The sequence below is a fragment of the Elephas maximus genome, chromosome X (assembly GCF_024166365.1).
Source record: "Elephas maximus indicus isolate mEleMax1 chromosome X, mEleMax1 primary haplotype, whole genome shotgun sequence".
NCBI classification, from domain to species: domain Eukaryota; kingdom Metazoa; phylum Chordata; class Mammalia; order Proboscidea; family Elephantidae; genus Elephas; species Elephas maximus.
In genome coordinates, this window is record NC_064846.1 from 109,273,463 (window position 1) to 109,293,918 (window position 20,456).

At 40.1% G+C, this 20,456-nt stretch overlaps 1 protein-coding gene across 6 annotated transcripts in view; it reads left to right on the top strand.

The window, feature by feature from the left end:
• HEPH (hephaestin) overlaps positions 1-20,456 on the top strand; it is a 211,130-nt gene that overhangs the window by 15,014 nt on the left and 175,660 nt on the right. The window lies entirely within an intron of this gene.

Sequence of the window (20,456 nt, forward strand, 5' to 3'; positions counted from 1 at the left end):
TTTTTGAGTGAACTCAAGAATATTTCTCTGGGTTTCATTTGCCCCATCTCTAGTATAAAATGGTCTAAGGATGGAAAGATGGACTTTTTTAAGTTTTGATTTTATTGTGGTAAAAATACATATAACAATTTTAAGTGTACAATCCGGTGACATTTATTACTTTCCCCATGTTGCGCTACCATCATCACTACTCATTTCTAAAAGTTTTAAGTCACCCCAAACAGAAACTCAGTACCTCTTCAGCAAACTCCTATTCCCTCCTCCCCTCAGTCACTGGTAACCAGTAACAGAGTTTTGTCTCTGTGCATTTGCCTATTCTAGATATTTCATATAAGTAGGGTCATGCAATGTTTCTTCTTTTATGTCTGACTTATTTTACTCAGCAAAATGTTTTCAGGGTTCATACGTGTTGTCACATGTATCAGAATTTTATTTTTCTTTATGGCTGAATAATATTCCATTGTGTGCATGTACTGTGTTTTGTTTATCCATTCATGGGTTGTCTCTGCTTTCATGTCTTTTGTGTATGTATGATGTACTCAGAAGTGTAAGTCATGTGATAATTTTATGTTTAACTTTTTAAGGAACCTCTGAAGTAGCTGCACCATTTTACAGTCCCACCAGCAATGCAGAAGTGTTCCAAATTCACTGCATCCCTGTCAACACTTGTTATATGACGTTTTTCTGATAATACCCATCTTAGTGGGTATGAGGTGGTATCGCATTGTGATTTGGATTTGCATTTCCCTAATGACCACTGTGTTGATCATCTTTTCATGTGCTTTTGTTGGCCATTTGTATATCTTCTTTAGAGAATTGTCTACTCAAGTCCTTTGCCACATTTTAAATTGGGTTGTCTTTTTGATGTTGAGTTGTAGTAGTGCTTCATATATTAAAACATTCTCAGATACATGTTTACCAAATATACCTCCCATTCTGTAGGTGGTCTCTTCACTTTTTTTAATCTGGAAATTTTGTATTTGTATTTTTTTTTAATTGTACTTTAGGTGAAGCATTACAGAACAAACTAGTTTCTCATTAAACTGTACACACATTGTTCTACAACATTGGCTAACAACCCAACGACAAGTCAACACTCTCCCTTATCAACCCTGGGTTCCCTATTACCAGGTTTCCTATTCCCTCCTGCCTTCCAGTCCCTGCCCCAGGGCTGGTGCGCCCCTTTAGTCTTGTTTTGTTCCATGGGCCTGTTCAATCTTGGTTGAAGGGTGAACCTCAGGAATGACCTCATTACTGAGCTGAAAGGGTGTCCAGGGGTCATACTCTCAGGGTTTCTCCAGTCTCTGTCAGGCCAGTACGTCTGGTCTATTCTTTTTTTAGTTATAATTTTGTTCTGTGCTTTTCTCCAGCTGTGTCCAGTACCTTCAATAGTGATCCCTGTCAGAGCAGTCAGTGGTAGTAGCTGGGCACCATCTATTTGTGCTGGACACAGTCTGGTGGAGGCCTTGTAGATGTGGTCCATTAGCCCTTTGGACTGTTCTTTCCCTTGTATCTTTAGTTTTCTTCATTATTCCTTGCTCCCGAAGGCTGAGACCAGTGGAGTATCCTAGATGGCCACTCATAGGTTTTTAAGACCCCAGAAGCTACTCACCAAAGAAGACTGTAGAGCATGTTCTTTATAAACTATGTTATGCCAGCTCAGCTGGATGTTCCCCAAGACCATGGACCCCACAGCCCTCAGCCCAGCAATGCGGTCCTTCAAGGAGTTTGGATATATCTATGGAGCTATCTATGGAGCTACCATGACCTTGCCTTGTACAAGTTGTACTGGCTTCCCCAGTATTGTGTACTGTCTTCCCCTTCACCAAACTTTCCACTTATCTATTGTCTATTAAGTATTTTTCCATCCCCACCACTCCCCTCCCTTGTAACCATCAAAGATTGTTTCTTTATGTATATAAGCATTGTCATGAGTTTTTACAGTAGTGGTCTCATACAATATTTGTCCTTTTTTGATAGACTTATTTCTCAGCATAATGCCCTCCAGATTCATCCATATTATGAGATGCATCACAGATTCATCATTGTTCCATAAAATTGCATCGTATGTATGTACCACAGTTTGTTTATGCATTCATCTGTTGATGGGCATCTAAGTTGGTTCCATCTTTTTGCATTGTGAACAATGCTGCAATGAATGTGTCTATTCATGTGACGACTCATATTTCTCTAGGATATATTCCTAGGAGTAGGATTGCTGGATCATATGGTATTTCTATTTCTAGCTTTCTAAGGAGGCTCCATATCATTTTCCAAAATGGTTGTATCATTTTTAATTCCCTGCAGCAGTGCATAAGAGTTCCAATCTCCCGGCAGCCTCTCCAACATTTGTTATTTCCTGTTTTATTGATTTGTGCCAGTAATGCTGGGGTGAGATTGAATCTCATTGCAGTTTTGATTTGCATTTCTCTGATGGCTAGAGATCGTGAACATTTCCTCATGTGTCTGTTGACTGCTTGAATGTCTTCTTTGATGAAGTGTCTGTTCATTTCCTTTGCCCATTTTTTAATTGGATTGTCTTTTTGTTGTAGAGGTGTTGGATTTTCTTGTAGATTTTAGAGATTAGACCTTTGGCTGATTTGTAATAGCCAAAATTTTTTTCCCAGTCTGTAGGTTCTGTTTTTACTCTTTTGTTGAAGTACTTTGATGAGCGTAAGTGTTTAATTTTTAGAAGATCCCTGTTATCTGGCTTGTCCTCTGGAGCTTGTGTGTTGTTGATTGTGGTTTGTATCCTGTTAACGCCATGTATTAGAGCCTCTAGCTTTGATCATGTTTTTTCTTCTATGAACTTCATGGGTTTTGGGTTTATATTTAGGTCTTTGATCCATTTTGAGTTAGTTTTTGTATATGGTGTGAAGTATGGGTCCTGTTTCATTTTTCTGCAGATGGACATCCACTTTTGCCAGCACCATTTGTTAAAAAGGCTGTCTTTTGCCCATTTGATGGACTTTGGGCCCTTGTTGAAGATCAGGTGACCATAGGTGGATGGATGTAAAATCTGGGTTCTCAATTCTGTTCCGTCTGTCAATGTATCTGTCGTTGTACCAGTACCAGACTGTTTTGACTACTGTAGCTGTATAGTAGGTTCTGAGGTCAGGTAGTGTGAGTCCGCCTACTTTATTCTTCTTCTTCAATAGTGCTTTACTTATCTGGGGCTTCTTCCTTTCCCATATAAAGTTGTTTTTGGTATTTGGATCAGTATTGCACTGTATTTGTAAATTGCTTTGGGTAGGATTGTCATTTTCACAATGTTGAATCTACCTATCCATGAGCCTGGTAAGTTTTTCCATTTATGTAGATCCCTTTTGGTTTCTTGCAGTAGTGTTTTGTAGTTTTCCTTGTATACATCTTTTACATCCCTGGTTAGATTTATTCCCAAGTAATTTTTTTTATGAGCTATTATAAAGTTTTGTTTTCCTGATTTCCTTTTCATCTTTCTCTTTATTGGTATATAGAAATCCAACTCACTTTGCATGTTTACCTTGTATCCTGCTACTCTGATCGATTTTTCGATTCATTCCTGTGGTTTTCTCATCGAGTCTTTTGGTTTTTCTATGTATAGTATCACATCATACACAAATAGGGGGAGTTTAACTTCTTCATTACCAATTTGGATGCCCTTTATTTCTGTTTCTTGCCTTATTACTCTAGCTAGGACTTCCAACACAATGTTAAATAGGAGTGGTGATAAAGGGCATCCCTGTCTTGTACCTGTTCCCAAGGGAAATGTTTTCAACCTCTCTCCATTAAGAATGATATTGGTTATTGGTTATTGGTTTTGCATATATACACTTTATTATGATGAGAAATTTTCCTTCTATACCTATTTTATAGAGAGTTTTTATCAGGAATGGGTGTTGCATTTTGTTGAAAGCCTTTTCCGCATTGATTGAGATGATCATGTGATTCTTTTTATTTATGCGGTGGAGTACATTGATTGATTTTCTAATGTTGAACCATCCCTTGCATACCTGGTATAAATCCCTCTTGGTCATGGTGTATTATTTTTTTGATATGTTCCTGAATTCTATTGGCTAGAATTTTGTTAAGAATTTTTGCATGTATATTCATGAGAAATATTGGTCTGGAACTTTCTTTTTTTGTGCTGTCTTTCCCTGGTTTTGGTATCAGGGTTATGCTGGCTTCATGAATGAATTCAGAAGTATTGCTTCCTTTTTTATGTTCTGAAATAGTTTGAGTAGTACTGGTGTAAGCTCTTCTCTGAATGCTTGGTAGAATTTTCCAGGAAAGCCATCTGGGCCAGGGTTTTGTTGTTGTTGGTAGTTTTGTGTTACCTTTTCAATCTCTTGCTATAGGTCTTTTCAGATTTCAACACCATTTTGTGTTAGTTTGGGTAAGTAATGTGTTTCTAGAAATTTGTCCATTTCCTCCAGATTTTCAATTTTTTTGGAATATAGTTTTTCATAATACTGTGTTATGATCCTTTTTTCTTCAGTTGGCTATGTTGTAAAGTCCCCCATTTCATTTCTTACTTGGGTTATTTGTGTCCTTTCCTGTTTTTCTTTTGTCAATTTGGCCAGTGGTTTGTTGATTTTATTGATCCTTTCAGAGAACCAACTTTTTTTTTTATAACTTTTATTGAGCTTCAAGTGAACGTTTACAAATCCAATCAGTCTGTCACATATAAGTTTACATACATCTCACTCCCTACTCCCACTTGCTCTCCCCCTCTTCAGTCAGCCCTTTCAGTCTCTCCTTTCTTGACAATTTTGCTGGCTTCCCTCTCTCTCTATCCTCCCATCCCCCCTCCAGACAAGACTTGCCAACACACTCTCAAGTGTCCACCTGATATAATTAGCTCACTCTTCATCAGCGTCTCTCTCCCACCCGCTGACCAGTCCCTTTCATGTCTGATGAGTTGTCTTCGGGGATGGTTCCTGTCCTGTGCCAACAGAAGGTCTGGGGACCATGGCCGCCGGGATTCCTCTAGTCTCAGTCAGACCATTAAGTTTGGTCTTTTCATGAGAATTTGGGGTCTGTATCCCACTGATCGCCCGCTCCCTCAGGGGTCCTCTGCTGTGCTCCCTGTCAGGGCGGTCATCGATTGTAGCCGGGCACCAACTAGTTCTTCTGGTCTCAGGATGATGTAGGTCTCTGGTTCATGTGGCCCTTTCTGTCTCTTGGGCTCTTAGTTGTCGTGTGGCCTTGGTGTTCTTCATTTTCCTTTGCTCCAGGTGGGTTGAGACCAATTGATGCATCTTAGATGGCCGCTTGTTAGCATTAAAGACCCCAGACGCCACATTTCAAAGTGGGATGCAGAATGATTTCATAATAGAATTCTTTTGCCAATTGACTTAGAAGTCCCCGCAAACCATGTTCCCCAGACCCCCGCGCTTGCTCCGCTGACCTTTGAAGCATTCATTTTATCCCGGAAACTTCTTTGCTTTTGGTCCAGTCCAATTGAGCTGACCTTCCATGTATTGAGTGTTGTCTTTCCCTTCACCTAAAGCAGTTCTTATCTACTGATTAATCAATAAAAAACCCTCTCCCACCCTCCCTCCCTCCCCCACTCGTAACCACAAAAGTATGTGTTCTTCTCAGGTTTACTATTTCTCAAGATTTTATAATAGTGGTCTTATACAATATTTTTCCTTTTGCCTCTGACTAATTTCGCTCAGCATAATGCCTTCCAGGTTCCTCCATGTTATGAAATGTTTCACAGATTCCTCACTGTTCTTTATCGATGCATAGTATTCCATTGTGTGAATATACCACAATTTATTTACCCATTCATCCGTTGATGGACACCTTGGTTGCTTCCAGCTTTTTGCTATTGTAAACAGAGCTGCAATAAACATGGGTGTGCATATATCTGTTTGTATGAAGGCTCTTGTATCTCTAGGGTATATTCCGAGGAGTGGGATTTCTGGGTTGTATGGTAGTTCTATTTCTAACTGTTCAAGATAAAGCCAGATAGATTTCCCAAGTGGTTGTACCATTTTACATTCCCACCAGCAGTGTATGAGAGTACCAATCTCTCCGCAGCCTCTCCAACATTTATTATTTTGTGTTTTTTGGATTAATGCCAGCCTTGTTGGTGTGAGATGGAATCTCATTGTAGTTTTAATTTGCATTTCTCTAATGGCTAATGATCGAGAGCATTTTCTCATGTATCTGTTGGCTGCCTGAATATCTTCTTTAGTGAAATGTGTGTTCATATCCTTTGCCCACTTCTTGATTGGGTTGTTTGTCTTTTGGTGGTTGAGTTTTGACAGAATCATGTAGATTTTAGAGATCAGGCGCTGGTCGGAGATGTCATAGCTGAAAATTCTTTCCCAGTCTGTAGGTGGTCTTTTTACTCTTTTGGAGAAGTCTTTAGATGAGCATAGGTGTTTGATTTTTAGGAGCTCCCAGTTATCGGGTTTCTCTTCATCATTTTTGGTAATGTTTTTTATTCTGATTATACCTTGTATTAGGGCTCCTAGGGTTGTCCCAATTTTTTCTTCCATGATCTTTATCGTTTTAGTCTTTATGTTTAGGTCTTTGATCCACTTGGAGTTAGTTTTTGTGCATGGTGTGAGGTATGGGTCCTGTTTCCTTCTTTTGCAAATGGATATCCAGTTATGCCAGCACCATTTGTTAAAAAGGCTATCTTTTCCCCAATTAACTGACACTGGTCCTTTGTGAAATATCAGCTGCTCATACGTGGATGGATCTATGCCTGGGTTCTCAATTCTGTTCCATTGGTCTATGTGCCTGTTGTTGTACCAGTACCAGGCTGTTTTGACTACTGTGGCTGTATAATAGGTTCTGAAGTCACGTAAAGTGAGGCCTCCCACTTTCTTCTTCTTTTTCAGTAGTGCTTTGCTCATCCGGGGCTTCTTTCCCTTCCATATGAAATTGGTGATTTGTTTCTCTATCCCCTTAAAATATGACATTGGAATTTGGATCGGAAGTGCGTTAAATGTATAGATGGCTTTTGGTAGAATAGACATTTTTACTATGTTAAGTCTTCCTATCCATGACCAGAGTATGTTTTTCCACTTAAGTATGTCCTTTTGAATTTCTTGTAGTAGAGCTTTGGAGTTTTCTTTGTATAGGTCTTTTACATCCTTGGTAAGATTTATTCCTAAGTATCTTATCTTCTTGGGGGCTACTGTGAATGGTATTGATTTGGTTATTTCCTCTTCGGTGTTCTTTTTGTTGATGTAGAGGAATCCAAGTGATTTTTGTATGTTTATTTTATAACCTGAGACTCTGCCAAACTCTTCTATTAGTTTCAGTAGTTTTCTGCAGGATTCCTTAGGGTTTTCTGTGTATATAATCATGTCATCTGCAAATAGTGATAACTTTACTTCTTCCTTGCCAATCCGGATACCTTTTATTTCTTTGTCTAGCCTAATTGCCCTGGCTAGGACTTCCAGCACGATGTTGAATAAGAGCGGTGATAAAGGGCGTCCTTGTCTGGTTCCCGTTCTCAAGGGAAATGCTTTCAGGTTCTCTCCATTTAGAGTGATATTGGCTGTTGGCTTTGCATAGATGCCCTTTATTATGTTGAGGAATTTTCCTTCAATTCCTATTTTGGTAAGAGTTTTTATCATAAATGGGTGTTGGACTTTGTCAAATGCCTTTTCTGCATCAATTGATAAGATAATGTGGTTTTTGTCTTTTGTTTTATTTATGTGATGGATTACATTAATGGTTTTTCTGATATTAAACCAGCCTTGCATACCTGGTATAAATCCCACTTGATCAGGGTGAATTATTTTTTTGATGTGTTGTTGGATTCTATTGGCTAGAATTTTGTTGAGGATTTTTGCATCAATGTTCATGAGGGATATAGGTCTATAATTTTCTTTTTTCGTAATGTCTTTACCTGGTTTTGGTATCAGGGAGATGGTGGCTTCATAGAATGAGTTGGGTAGTATTCCGTCATTTTCTATGCTTTGGAATACCTTCAGTAGTAGTGGTGTTAACTCTTCTCTGAATGTTTGGTAGAACTCTGCAGTGAAGCCGTCCGGGCCAGGGCTTTTTTTTGTTGGAAGTTTTTTGATTACCGTTTCAATCTCTTTTTTTGTTATGGGTCTATTTAGTTGTTCTAATTCTGAATGTGTTAGTTTATGTAGGTAGTGTTTTTCCAGGAATTCATCCATTTCTTCTAGGTTTTCAAATTTGTTAGAGTACAATTTTTCATAATAATCTGAAATGATTCTTTTAATTTCATTTGGTTCTGTTGTGGTGTGGTCCTTCTCGTTTCTTATTCGGGTTATTTGTTTCCTTTCTTGTTTTTCTTTAGTCAGTCTAGCCAATGGTTTATCAATTTTGTTAATTTTTTCAAAGAACCAGCTTTTGGCTTTGTTAATTCTTTCAATTGTTTTTCTGTTCTCTAATTCATTTAGTTCAGCTCTAATTTTTATTATTTGTTTTCTTCTGGAGCCTGATGGATTCTTTTGTTGCTCACTTTCTATTTGTTCAAGTTGTAGGGACAGTTCTCTGATTTTGGCTCTTTCTTCTTTTTGTATGTGTGCATTTATCGATATAAATTGGCCTCTGAGCACTGCTTTTGCTGTGTCCCAGAGGTTTTGATAGGAAGTATTTTCATTCTCGTTGCTTTCTATGAATTTCCTTATTCCCTCCTTGATGTCTTCTATAACCCAGTCTTTTTTCGGGAGGGTATTGTTCAGTTTCCAAGTATTTGAATTCTTTTCCCTAGTTTTTCTGTTATTGATCTCTAGTTTTATTGCCTTGTGGTCTGAGAAGATGCTTTGTAATATTTTGATGTTTTGGACTCTGCAAAGGTTTGTTTTATGACCTAATATGTGGTCTATTCTAGAGAATGTTCCATGTGCACTAGAAAAAAAAGTATGTTTTGCAGCAGTTGGGTGGAGAGTTCTGTATCAGTCAATGAGGTCAAGTTGGTTGATTGTTGTAATTAGATCTTCCGTGTCTCTATTGAGCTTCTTACTGGATGTCCTGTCCTTCTCCGAAAGTGGTGTTTTGAAGTCTCCTACTGTAATTGTGGAGGTATCTATCTCACTTTTCAATTCTGTTAAAATTGGATTTATGTATCTTGCAGCCCTGTCATTGGGTGCATATATATTTAATATGGTTATGTCTTCCTGATCAATTGTCCCTTTTATCATTATATAGTGTCCTTCTTTATCCTTTGTGGTGGATTTAAGTCTAAAGTCTATTTTGTCAGAAATTAATATTGCTACTCCTCTTCTTTTTTGCTTATTGTTTGCTTGATATACTTTTTTCCATCCTTTGAGTTTTAGTTTGTTTGTGTCTCTAAGTCTAAGGTGTGTCTCTTGTAGGCAGCATATAGATGGATCGTGTTTCTTTATGCAGTCTGTGACTCTCTGTCTCTCTATTGGTGCATTTAGTCCATTTACATTCAGGGTAATTATAGATAAATAAGTTTTTAGTGCTGTCATTTTGATGCCTTTTTATGTGTGTTGTTGACAATTTCATTTTTCCACATACTTTTTTGTGCTGAGACGTTTTTCTTAGTAAATTGTGAGATCGTCATTTTCATAGTGTTTGGCTTTATGTTAGTTGAGTCGTTACGTTTTTCTTGGCTTTTATCTTGAGTTATAGAGTTGTTATACCTTTTTGTGGTTACCTTATTATTTACCCCTATTTTTCTAAGTAAAAACCTAACTTGTGTTGTTCTATATCGCCTTGTATAACTCTCCATATGGCAGTTCAATGCCTCCTGTATTTAGTCCCTCTTTTTGATTATTGTGATCTTTTACCAATTGACTTCCATGATTCCCTGTTATGTGCATTTTATTTTTTTTAATTAATCTTAATTTGTTTGTTTTTGTGATTTCCCTATTTGAATTGATATCTGGACGTTCTGTTTTGTGACCTTGTGTTGTGCTGATATCTGATATTATTGGTTCTCTGACCAAACAATATCCTTTAGCATTTCTTGTAGCTTTGGTTTGGTTTTTGTAAATTCTCTAAACTTGTGTTTGTCTGTAAATATCTTAATTTCGCCTTCATATTTCAGAGAGAGTTTTGCTGGGTATATGATCCTTGGCTGGCAGTTTTTCTCCTTCAGTGTTCTGTATATGTCGTCCCATTCCCTTCTTGCCTGCATGGCTTCTGCTGAGTAGTCTGAACTTATTCTTATTGATTCTCCCTTGAAGGAAACCTTTCTTTTCTCCCTGGCTGCTTTTAAAATTTTCTCTTTATCTTTGGTTTTGGTGAGTTTGATGATAATATGTCTTGGTGTTTTTCTTTTTGGATCAATCTTAAATGGGGTTCGATGAGCATCTTGGATAGATATCCTTTCGTCTTTCATGATGTCAGGGAAGTTTTCTGTCAGGAGTTCTTCAACTATTTTCTCTGTGTTTTCTGTCTCCCCTCCCTGTTCTGGGACTCCAATCACCCGCAGGTTATCCTTCTTGATAGAGTCCCACATAATTCTTAGGGTTTCTTCATTTTTTTTAATTCTTTTATCTGTTTTTTTTTCATCTATGTTGGTGTTGATTCCCTGGTCCTCCAGATGTCCCAGTCTGCATTCTAACTGCTCGAGTCTGCTCCTCTGACTTCCTATTGCTTTGTCTAATTCTGTAATTTTATTGTTAATCTTTTGGATTTCTACATGCTGTCTCTCTATGGATTCTTGCAACTTATTAATTTTTCCACTATGTTCTTGAATAATCTTTTTGAGATCTTCAACAGTTTTATCGGTGTTTTCCTTGGCTTTTTCTGCAGTTATCCTAATTTCATTTGTGATATCTTTAAGCATTTTGTAAATTAGTTTTTTATATTCTGTGTCTGATAATTCCAGGATTGTATCTTCATTTGGGAAAGATTTTGATTCTTTTGTTTGGGGGGTTGGAGAAGCTGTCATGGTCTGCTTCTTTAAGTCGTTTGATATGGATTGTTGTCTCCGAGCCATCACTGGGAAACTAGTTTTTCCAGAAAATCCGCTTAAAAAAAATGCAGTCAGATCCCTATCAGAGTTCTCCCTCTGGCTCAGGCTATTCGGATGTTAATGAAGCCGCCTGGGGAGGGTGGGGGAGGGAACAGAGAGATAGGAGAGTAGCCCCTCAGAATATAGCCAGAGTTGCTTGTCTTGCTTGGAATGACTATTATATCTGAGATTCCTGCGGGGTGCGTCGCCTATGTGTGCTGGCTGTGTGGAGATTGCCCCCGGGGGGTCTGGCCCGCTGGAGTCATGGTCAGATCCGCCGCTGCCAGCCCCACGCCCAACTTCAAGTTTGCCCTCCTGGGACGGTGCACTCCAGACTCCAAAATCAGTCACTGCCTCCCAGGGACTCCCCGTCCCGCCAGCCGCGTGGCCGCGCCGCCCCCGCGAACCGGCTGGGTCCCTCCCCCGGGGCTAGTTCAAGGGGGTGAAGCAGCTCTCCGCGCCTATGCTGTGCCTGCGCTCAGTCAAAATTCCGGTGGGACGGTTCCCCAGTTGGGACGATGCTCTCCCTGGTCCAAGACCAGTCGCTGCCTCCCAGGGACTTCTCCCACCGGCTGCATCGCCACTCCGCCCGCGAAAACCGGCTGGGCCCCCTCCCGGGGTTAGTTCAGGGGGGAGAAGCAGCTCCCCGCACTTATGCGGTGCCCACCGCCCGCAAAAATCCCGGCGGGACGGCTCCCTGGCTGGGACGCTGCTCTCCCCGCCCCAAGACCAGTCGCTGACTCCCGGGGACTTCTCTCACCGGCTGCGCCGGCACGCTGCCCGTGCGAACCGGCTGGGCCTCCTCCCAGAATGAGTTCGGGGGTCAGGGCTGGGCCCCTTGTTTGTGCCGTCTGCCCCCCTGGGCTCTGCCCCAAATCAGGCGCCGAAGGTCACCTGACTGGTACGCTGGCTCCAGGCTCTGAAAACAATCCCTGCCTCCCCGTATTTGTTTGTTCTCCATCTCTAAATCTGTGTTTGTTGTTCAGGGTTCGTAGATTGTTATGTATGTGATCGATTCACTTGTTTTTCCGAGTCTTTGTTGCAAGAGGGATCCGCGGTAGCGTCCACCTAGTCTGCCATCTTGGCCCCGCCTCCTCTGGAATTGCCTTTTTATGTGTGGAAATGAGTACCTCAAAAGCTTTTAAGACTCTGGTCACTACTCATCAAAGTGGGACGTAGAATATTGTGTTTAGGAACTATGTTGTGCCAATTGACATAGATGTCCCCGAATCTATGGTGCTTTGCCTTCGAGCCTGGGAACTTCATCCCTTGAGGTATTTAGTTGTGTTTAAGAGATTTCCCTGACTGTGCCACTTGTGTGCTCTATTATCTATATTAAAATATGAGTTGCATCTACAGTCATGTATTTAGGAATTTCCACCACCAAACCTGTATCTGTCGGTAGGCTTGTTCCCTTACCCCCTTCCTCACCTCTTGGCATATCTATCTATATCATCTATCTATCTATCTATCTATCTATCTATCTATCTATCTATCTATCTATCTATCTATCTATCTATCTATCTATCTATCTATCTATCTATCTATCTATCTATCTATCTATCTATCTATCTATCTATCTATCTATCTATCTATCTATCATCTCTCTATCTATCTATCTATCTATCATCTATCTATCATCTATCTATCATCTATCTATCATCTATCTATCTATCTATCATCTATCTATCTATCATCTATCTCTCTATCTCTCTACCTATCTATCTATCACCTATCATCTATCTATCAATCTATCTATCTATCTATCATCTTTCTTTCTATCTATCTATCTATCTATCTATCTATCTATCTATCTATCTATCTATCTGTCTGTCTGTCTGTCTGTCTGTCTGTCTGTCTGTCTGTCTGTCTGTCTGTCTGTCTGTCTGTCTATCTATCTATCTATCTATCTATCTATCTACCTATCATCTAATCTATCTATCTATCCATTCATATATTGCTGTTTGTTGATTCTATCATTGCAGGATTGTCTCTGTTGTAGTAGTTACCATACAAAAAGAAAATAAAAACCCGTTGCAGTCAAGTAGATTCCAACTCTTAGCAACCCTAGAGGAGTAGCTGGAGGATTAGAACTGCCTACCTTTGGTTAGCAGCTGTAATGCACCATAGCTCTTAACCACTGCACCACCAGGGCTCCCAGTAGTTACAATAATTGTCCTTTACTCCTGCATTCCTCTCAGTGTCCTTTCTTGCCTTGGTCATGTCGTGCTGACTTCTCCCATATTGTGTATTGTCTTTCTCTTCATCAATATTAACTCATGTCTACTATCTCTTTGGTAATTTTCCCTCCCTCCCCCTCCCATCCCCTTGTAACCATAGAAGAGTTTTTTTTCATGTGTGTAAACCTTTTGTGGTAACTTTATAAATGCAGTCTCATACAACATTTGTGTTTTTGTGATTGACTTATTTCACTCAGTATAATGCCCTCCAGATTCAACCAAGTTGTGAGATGTTTTGCAGATTTGTCATTATTCTTTACAGTTGCATAGTATTCCATTGTGTGTATGTACCAGTTTGTTAATCCATTCATCTGTTGATGGGCACTTAGGTTGCATCCGCATTTTTGCTATTGTGGGTAATCCTGCAATGAACATAGGTGTACATATGTCTATTCGTGTCATGGCTCCTATTTCTTTAGGGTATATACATAGAGGAGATATTGCTGAATCATATGGTATTTCTATTTCTAGCTTTTTAAGGAGGCGCTGTAGCATTTTCAATAGTGGTATGCCATTTTACATTCCCACCAGCAGTGTATAAGACTTCCAATCTCCTCATATCCTTGACGACATTTGTTATTTTCTGTTTTTATTATTATTATTATTATTAGTGCCAGTAGTGTCGGGATCAGATGGTACCTCATTTTAGTCTTGATTTGCATTTCTCTAATTGCTAATGGGAAACCCTGGTGGTGTAGTGGTTAAGTGCTATGGCTGCTAACCAACAGGCCAGCAGTTCAAATCCACTTGGCTCTTCTTGGAAACTCTGTGGGACATTTCTACTCTGTAGAACTATAAGGTCACTATGAGTTGGAATCGACTCCACGGCCATGGGTATGGTAACTGCTAATGATCACAAGCATTTTTTTACATGTTGGTTAGCAGCCTGAATGTATTCTTTGGTCAAGTGTCTGTTCATATCCTTTGCCCATTTTTTTTTATTGGATTGTTAGCTCTTTTTTGTTGAGGTGTTGAAGTTTTCTATAAATTTTAGAGATTAGACCCTTGTCAGGTAAGTCAAAGCCATTTTTCCCCCAATCTGTAGGTTCTCTTTTTTACTCTTTTGGAGAAGTCCTTTGTTGAGCATAAGTGTTTAATTTTTAGGAGGTCCAGTTTATCTAGTTCATCTTCTTCTGTGTGTGCCTTTTTAGTAATCTATTTATGCCATATATTAGAGCCCCTAGAGTTGTCCCTAGTTTTTCCTCCATGACCTTTATAGTTTTAGGTTTTATATTTAGGTCTTTGATCAGTTTTGAGTTAGTTTTTCTGTGTAGTGTGAGGTATAGACCCGGTTTCATTTTTCTACAGATAGATATCCAATTTTGCCAGCACCATTTGTTGAAGAGACTCTCTTCCCCTTTCAATAAGCTTTGGTCCATAAGTGGATGAATTTACATCTGCATTCTCAATTCTGTTCCATTGGTCTACGTGTCCATTGTTGGACCAGTACCAGGCTGTTTTTTGTTTGTTTGTTTTGTTTTTCATTTTATTGAGCTTTAGGTGAACATTTACAGACTGGAGTTAATTTCTCATTCAAAAATATATACACATATTGTTTTGTAACATTCGTTGAAGTCCCCACAATGTGCCAGCATAATACCCTTTTCCACCTCAGGTTCCCTGTGTCTGTTTGTTCAGTTTCTGCCCCTTCCTGCGTTCTCATCTTGCTTTTGGACTGGAGTTGCCCATTTTGTCTTGTATATTTGATTGAACTAAGAAGCATGTTCCTCATATGTGTTATTTTTTGTTTTATATGCCTGTCCAATCCTTGTCTGAAAAACGGGCCTCAGGAATGATTTCAGTTATGGGTTAGCAGAGAGCCACTCTGCTAAGCCAGTATTGGGCTTTTTTTTTTTTTACTACGGTGGCCGTATAGTAGGTTCTGAGATCAGGTAGTGTGAGGCCTCCTACTTTGTTGTTCCTTTTTAATAAAACTTTACTTTTTCAGGGCCTCTTTCCCTTCCATATAAATTAGTGATTAGTTTTTCCATCTCACTGAAGAATGCTACAGGGATTTGAATTGGGAATTGCATTGTATCTGTATATTGCTTTGGGTAGTATTGATATCTTCATGAAGTCTTCCTATCCAAGAGGAAAAAGGATGGTATGTTTTTCCATTTACGTAAGTCTCTTTGGTTTCTTGCAGCAGTATTTTGTAGTTTTCTTTGTATAAGTCTTTTAAGTCCCTGGTTAATGTATTCCTGAGTGTTTTGTCTTTTGGAGGGCTATTAGAAATGATATTGTTTTCCTGATTTTCTTTTCACAGTTCTCTTTGTTGATGTAGAGGAATCCCACTGATTTTGCATCCCTTTACTTTACTGAATCCTTCTGTTAGTTCCAATAGCTTTCTTGTGGAGTCCTTAGGATTTTCTATACATAGGATCATATCATCTGGGAATAGGGATAGTTTAACTTCTTCCTTACCAATGTGAATGCCCTTTATTGCTTTTTCTTGCCTTATTGCTCTGGGATAGAAACTTCAACACAATGTTGAGTAAGAGTGATGATAAAGTTCATCCTTGTCTGGTTCCCATTGTCAAGAGGAATGCCTTCAGACTCTCTCCATTTAGAATGATGTTGGCTGTTGGATTCGTATAAATGCCCTTTATTACGTCAAGGCATTTCCCTCCTATTCCTATTTTGCCGAGAGTTTTTATCATGAATGGGTGCTGGACTTTGTCAAATGCCTTTTCTGCATCTATTGATAAGATCGTGTGTTTATCTTTTGCACCATCCCTGCATACCTGTTATGAATCTCACTTGGTCCTGATGAATTTTTTTATGCTGTTGAATTCTATTGGCTAGAATATTGTTGAGGATTTTTGCATCTATGTTCATGAGGGATAAAACCAAAAAACAAACCTGTTGCAGTCTAGTTGATTCCCACTCATAACAACGCTGGTGGCATAGTGATTAAGAGCTACGACTGGTAACCAAAAGGTTGACAGCTCGAATCCACCAGGTGCTCCTTGGAAACCTGTGGGGCAGTTCTACTCTTTCTTAAAGGGTTGCTATGAGTCATGAGGGATTTTGGTCGGTAATTTTCTTTTTTTGTGGTGTCTTTACCCTGGCTTTTGTATCAGGGTTATGCTGGCTTTATAGAATGAGTTTCGGAGTATTCCTTTAGGGATGTTTTCTGTCAGTACATCTTCAACAATGCTCTCTTTGCATTTTGTTGACTACTCCCGTTTTGTGATTCTGATCACATGTAAGTTATTCCTCTTGATGGTGTCCCACATGTCTCAGTATTTTTTCATTCTTTTTTTTATTATTATTGTTATTTGAACAGATTAGGGTCAAGGCATTGGTCTTCTATTCTTCTGATCCTGTCTTCCATTGTTTCAATTCTATTCCTGTGATTTTCCATCGAGTTGTCGATTTCTGCAATTTTATTGTTAAGCTTCTTGATTTCTGGTTGCTGTTTCTGCATCATTTCAAATTGTCTGTGTATTTTGTCATTTTGTTATTGCATTATTTTCCTGAATTCTTCTAGTGTTTATCTGTGTTTCCTTGGTTTTCCATATTTTTTTCCATGTTTTCCTTTTTTCCTTTGAGGACCTTATACATAAGCCTTTTGAATTCCTTATAAGGAAGCTCCATTAATTTTTCTTCCTCAGGGAAGATCTCTGGTTCTTTATTATGGTTACTTGCTGGGGTTATCTTGCCCCCCCCTTTTTAATGTGGTTTGCTATTTTCCGTTACCTCCAGGACATTAAGGAGTTATTGTATTTATTTTTTATTTGTATAATTGTTTTCTGGGTCCTTTTTTTTTTTGGTGATTCCTGGCAGGTGTGGCTTGAGTGGTGCTCTGGTCACTGAACTGGCTGTCCCTACCTGTCTTTGGGCAAGTGGACTGGTGGGTAGATGTGGGGGCTCAGGTCTCTGTTTACTGATCTTGCAGGGCAGCTGAGGGTGAGTTGGTTGGGCTTTGGCCTCCGCCTGTCTTCAGTTTGGTGGCTCAGGAGCAGGGAATGATGCTGTTCATACGGGTGGAGCAGCTGATGTGGTGGGTGTGGTTGGTGAGTGGGGGCATGCTCATCACCTCTCGCTGGTTGTGGGGGGAGGTGTGGATGGTAGAGGTGGTTGGCAGGAGTACATTCACACTGTCCACCTCTTCCTGGGCAGGAGGAGAGAGGAAGTAATGGCAGGCATATGTTCACTCAGTCTTACTGCAACTGCAGGAAGAGGGCGGAAGGTGCAGCAGGTGGGTAGATGCGTATTCACTCTTCTTCTGCCCAGTGCTGGGCAGGAGAAGGGAGGAAAGATCCTCAGGGGGATGCTCAAGTAGTTGTAGCTCCCCTGCCCATTTCTGGGCAGGTTAAGGGATAGAGTCACATCTGGCAGGTGCATACACAAAGATGCTTCCTCATGTCAGGCAAGGGGAGGAAGGAAGGGGCTGCCCAGTCACGGTTCCTCTGGCCTTCGCTGGGTGGATTAAGAGAGGCACACGTGGTGAATATGAGCACAGTGGTGCCCCCTTGCATCAGGTGGAGGGAAGGAGGAAGGAGATCCAGGGTGATACACACACAATCACAGCTTTTCTACCCCTGGCTGTGTGGGTAAAGGGATGGAGTCACACCTGGCAGATGTATGCACACAGGTGCTGCCTCGCACCAGTTGGCAGGAAGGAGGAGGGAATGGTGGGTGAGCTCTCTTGATGTCTTGCTGCTGCTGCCCTCTATCAGGCCCTTGTGGGAGGAGTAGGTAGAAGGTGGGCATACGCACGGGGCCACACCTAGTCTGGCTCATCAGATGGGCAAGGGAGAGTAGTGGACAGGGTTGGGTGGGGTAGAGGGGAAGAGGATAGGCTCATGTTATGGTCCCCTAGTCAGGCAAAGCGATCAGAGTATGGGATCTTCTGCCACCTCTGATCAGGAGGATGGTTTGAAGGGTAGTCCATTCCCCTGGCTAGGATACACAGGTGCCAGGGGACCTCACGTCTGCTGCAGCCAGTGAGTGGGACATGTCCTCTCTAGAGTACAAGGAGGGGGTGCTGCCAGGGGACCAGTTGGGTGGGAGAGCTCCCACCAAAACTCCAATGGTCCACTGCCTTGTATGCACCACTCACCCCTGAGGTCAAGGGCCGCTGCTCTTAAGTATCTCCGGTTCTAGATCTTGCACCCTCCCTGTCTCTGCTTCTTTCCTTGTGTGTCTATAGAGGCTCTCTGTCCTTTTTGGGAAAGTTGTGAAGTTGCCAGATTGCTGCTGGCTTTGTCGTAAGTTAGCTGCAGTGGTCTGATATGGCTGATTGAGCTTGTTCATTTTATGTTACTCCTCTTTCATTGCTTTCCTTATTTCTTTCAATCAGTGCTCGGTTTACTCCTTAGACTTTCTTTTTTTTAATGTTCAGTGTGCCTGGATTGTTATTTGCTCTGTTTTGCTTTTTTTTTGGGGGGGTTGCTGTAGGGGGACATTATGGTGCATCTGACTAAGCCACCACCTTGGCTCCAACTCTTTCAAGATTTTTATGGTTTTAATTCTTATATTTAGGTCATTGATTCATTATAAGTTAATTTTCACATGTGGTATAAGGTATTAGTACAATTTCATTCTTTTGCTTGTGGAAATCAGGTGGCTCCAGAACCATCTATTTATTTATTTTTATTGTGCTTTAAGTGAAAGTTTACAAATCATATCAGTCTCTCATGCAAAAACTTATATACACCTTGCTATGTAATCCTAGCTGCTTTCCCCCTAATGAGACAGCACACTCCTCCTTTCCACCCTGCATTTCCCATGTCCATTCAACCAGATCCTGATCTTCTCTGCCTGCACATCTTGCCTCCAGGCAGGAGCTGCCCACATAGTCTCATGTGTCTACTTGAAGCTCACTCCTCACCAATGTCATTTTCTGTCTTATAGTCCAGTGAAGTCCCTTTCTGAAGGGTTGGCTTTGGAAATGGTTCCAGTCTTGGGCTAATAGAAGTTCTGGGGACCATGACATCCAGGGTCCCTCTAGTCTCAGTCAGACCATTAAGTCTGGTCTTTTTATGAGAACTTGAAGTCTGCATCCCACTGTTCTTCTGCTCCATCGGGGATTTTCTGCTGTGTTCCCTGTCAGGGCAGTCATCGGTGATAGCCAGGCACCATCTAGTTCTTCTGGTCTCAGGCTGATGTAGTCTCTGGTTTATGTGGTCCTTTCTGTCTCTTGGGCTCATATTTACGTTGTATCTTTGGTGTTAGAACCATTTATTAAAGAGACTATTCTTTCCCCGTTGAATGGACTTGGCACCCTTGTCAAAGATTACTTGGCCCTAGATATATGGCTTTATTTCTGAACACTCAATTCTACTTCATTGATCTGTATGTCTATCCTTATACCAGTAACACATTGTTTTGATTATTGTAGCTTTCTAGTAGGGTTTAAAGTTTGGTAGTGTGAGTCCTCCTACTTTGTTAAACTTTTTTCATGATTGTTTTGCCTATTCACGGGCACTTGAAATTCCATATGAATTTGAAGATTGACTTATTCCATTTTTGCAATTTGGTTGTTGGAATTTTGATATAAATTGTGTTGAATCTAGATCACTTTCAGTAGTTTTAACATCTTAACAATATTTCTTCCAGTCCACGAATACAGAATGTCTATCTATTTATTTAGGTTTTTTAAAATTTATTTCAGCAACATTTTATAGTTTCTGTGTAGAAGCTTTTCATATCTCTGGTTAAATTTATTCCTAGGTATCTTATTCTTTTAGATGTTATTGTAAATATGATGGAAACACTGGTAGCATAGTGGTTAAGTAGTATAGCTGCTAACCAAAAGGTCGGCAGTTTGTATCCACCAGGCGCTCCTTGGAAACTCTTTTGGGCAGTTCTACTCTGTCTTACAGGGTCACTATGAGTTGGAATCGACTTGATGACAATGGGTTTTTTGGTAAATATGACTGTTTTCTTGACTTCCTTTTCAGATTATTCATTGCTGCTGTATGGAAGTACAACTTTTTTTTTAACGTGTTGATCTTGTACGCTGACACTTTGCTGAATTGGTTTATTATCCTTAGTAGCTTTCTTGTGGATTCCTTGGGATTTTCTGCATATAGGATCATGTCATCTACTAATATAGCTTTATTTCTTCCTTTCCTATTTGGATACCTTTATTTCTTTTTTCTTTCTTAATTGATCTGGCTAGGACTTCCAGTACAATATTGAACAGCAGTGGTGGGGGTAGGCATGCTTGTCTTTTTCCGGACCATAAGTGGGGAATCTTTCAGTATTTCTCCATTGAGTATGATATTAGCTGTGGCTTTTTTTCATAAATGCCCTTTATAATGGTGAGAAACATTTCCCTTCTATTCCTAATC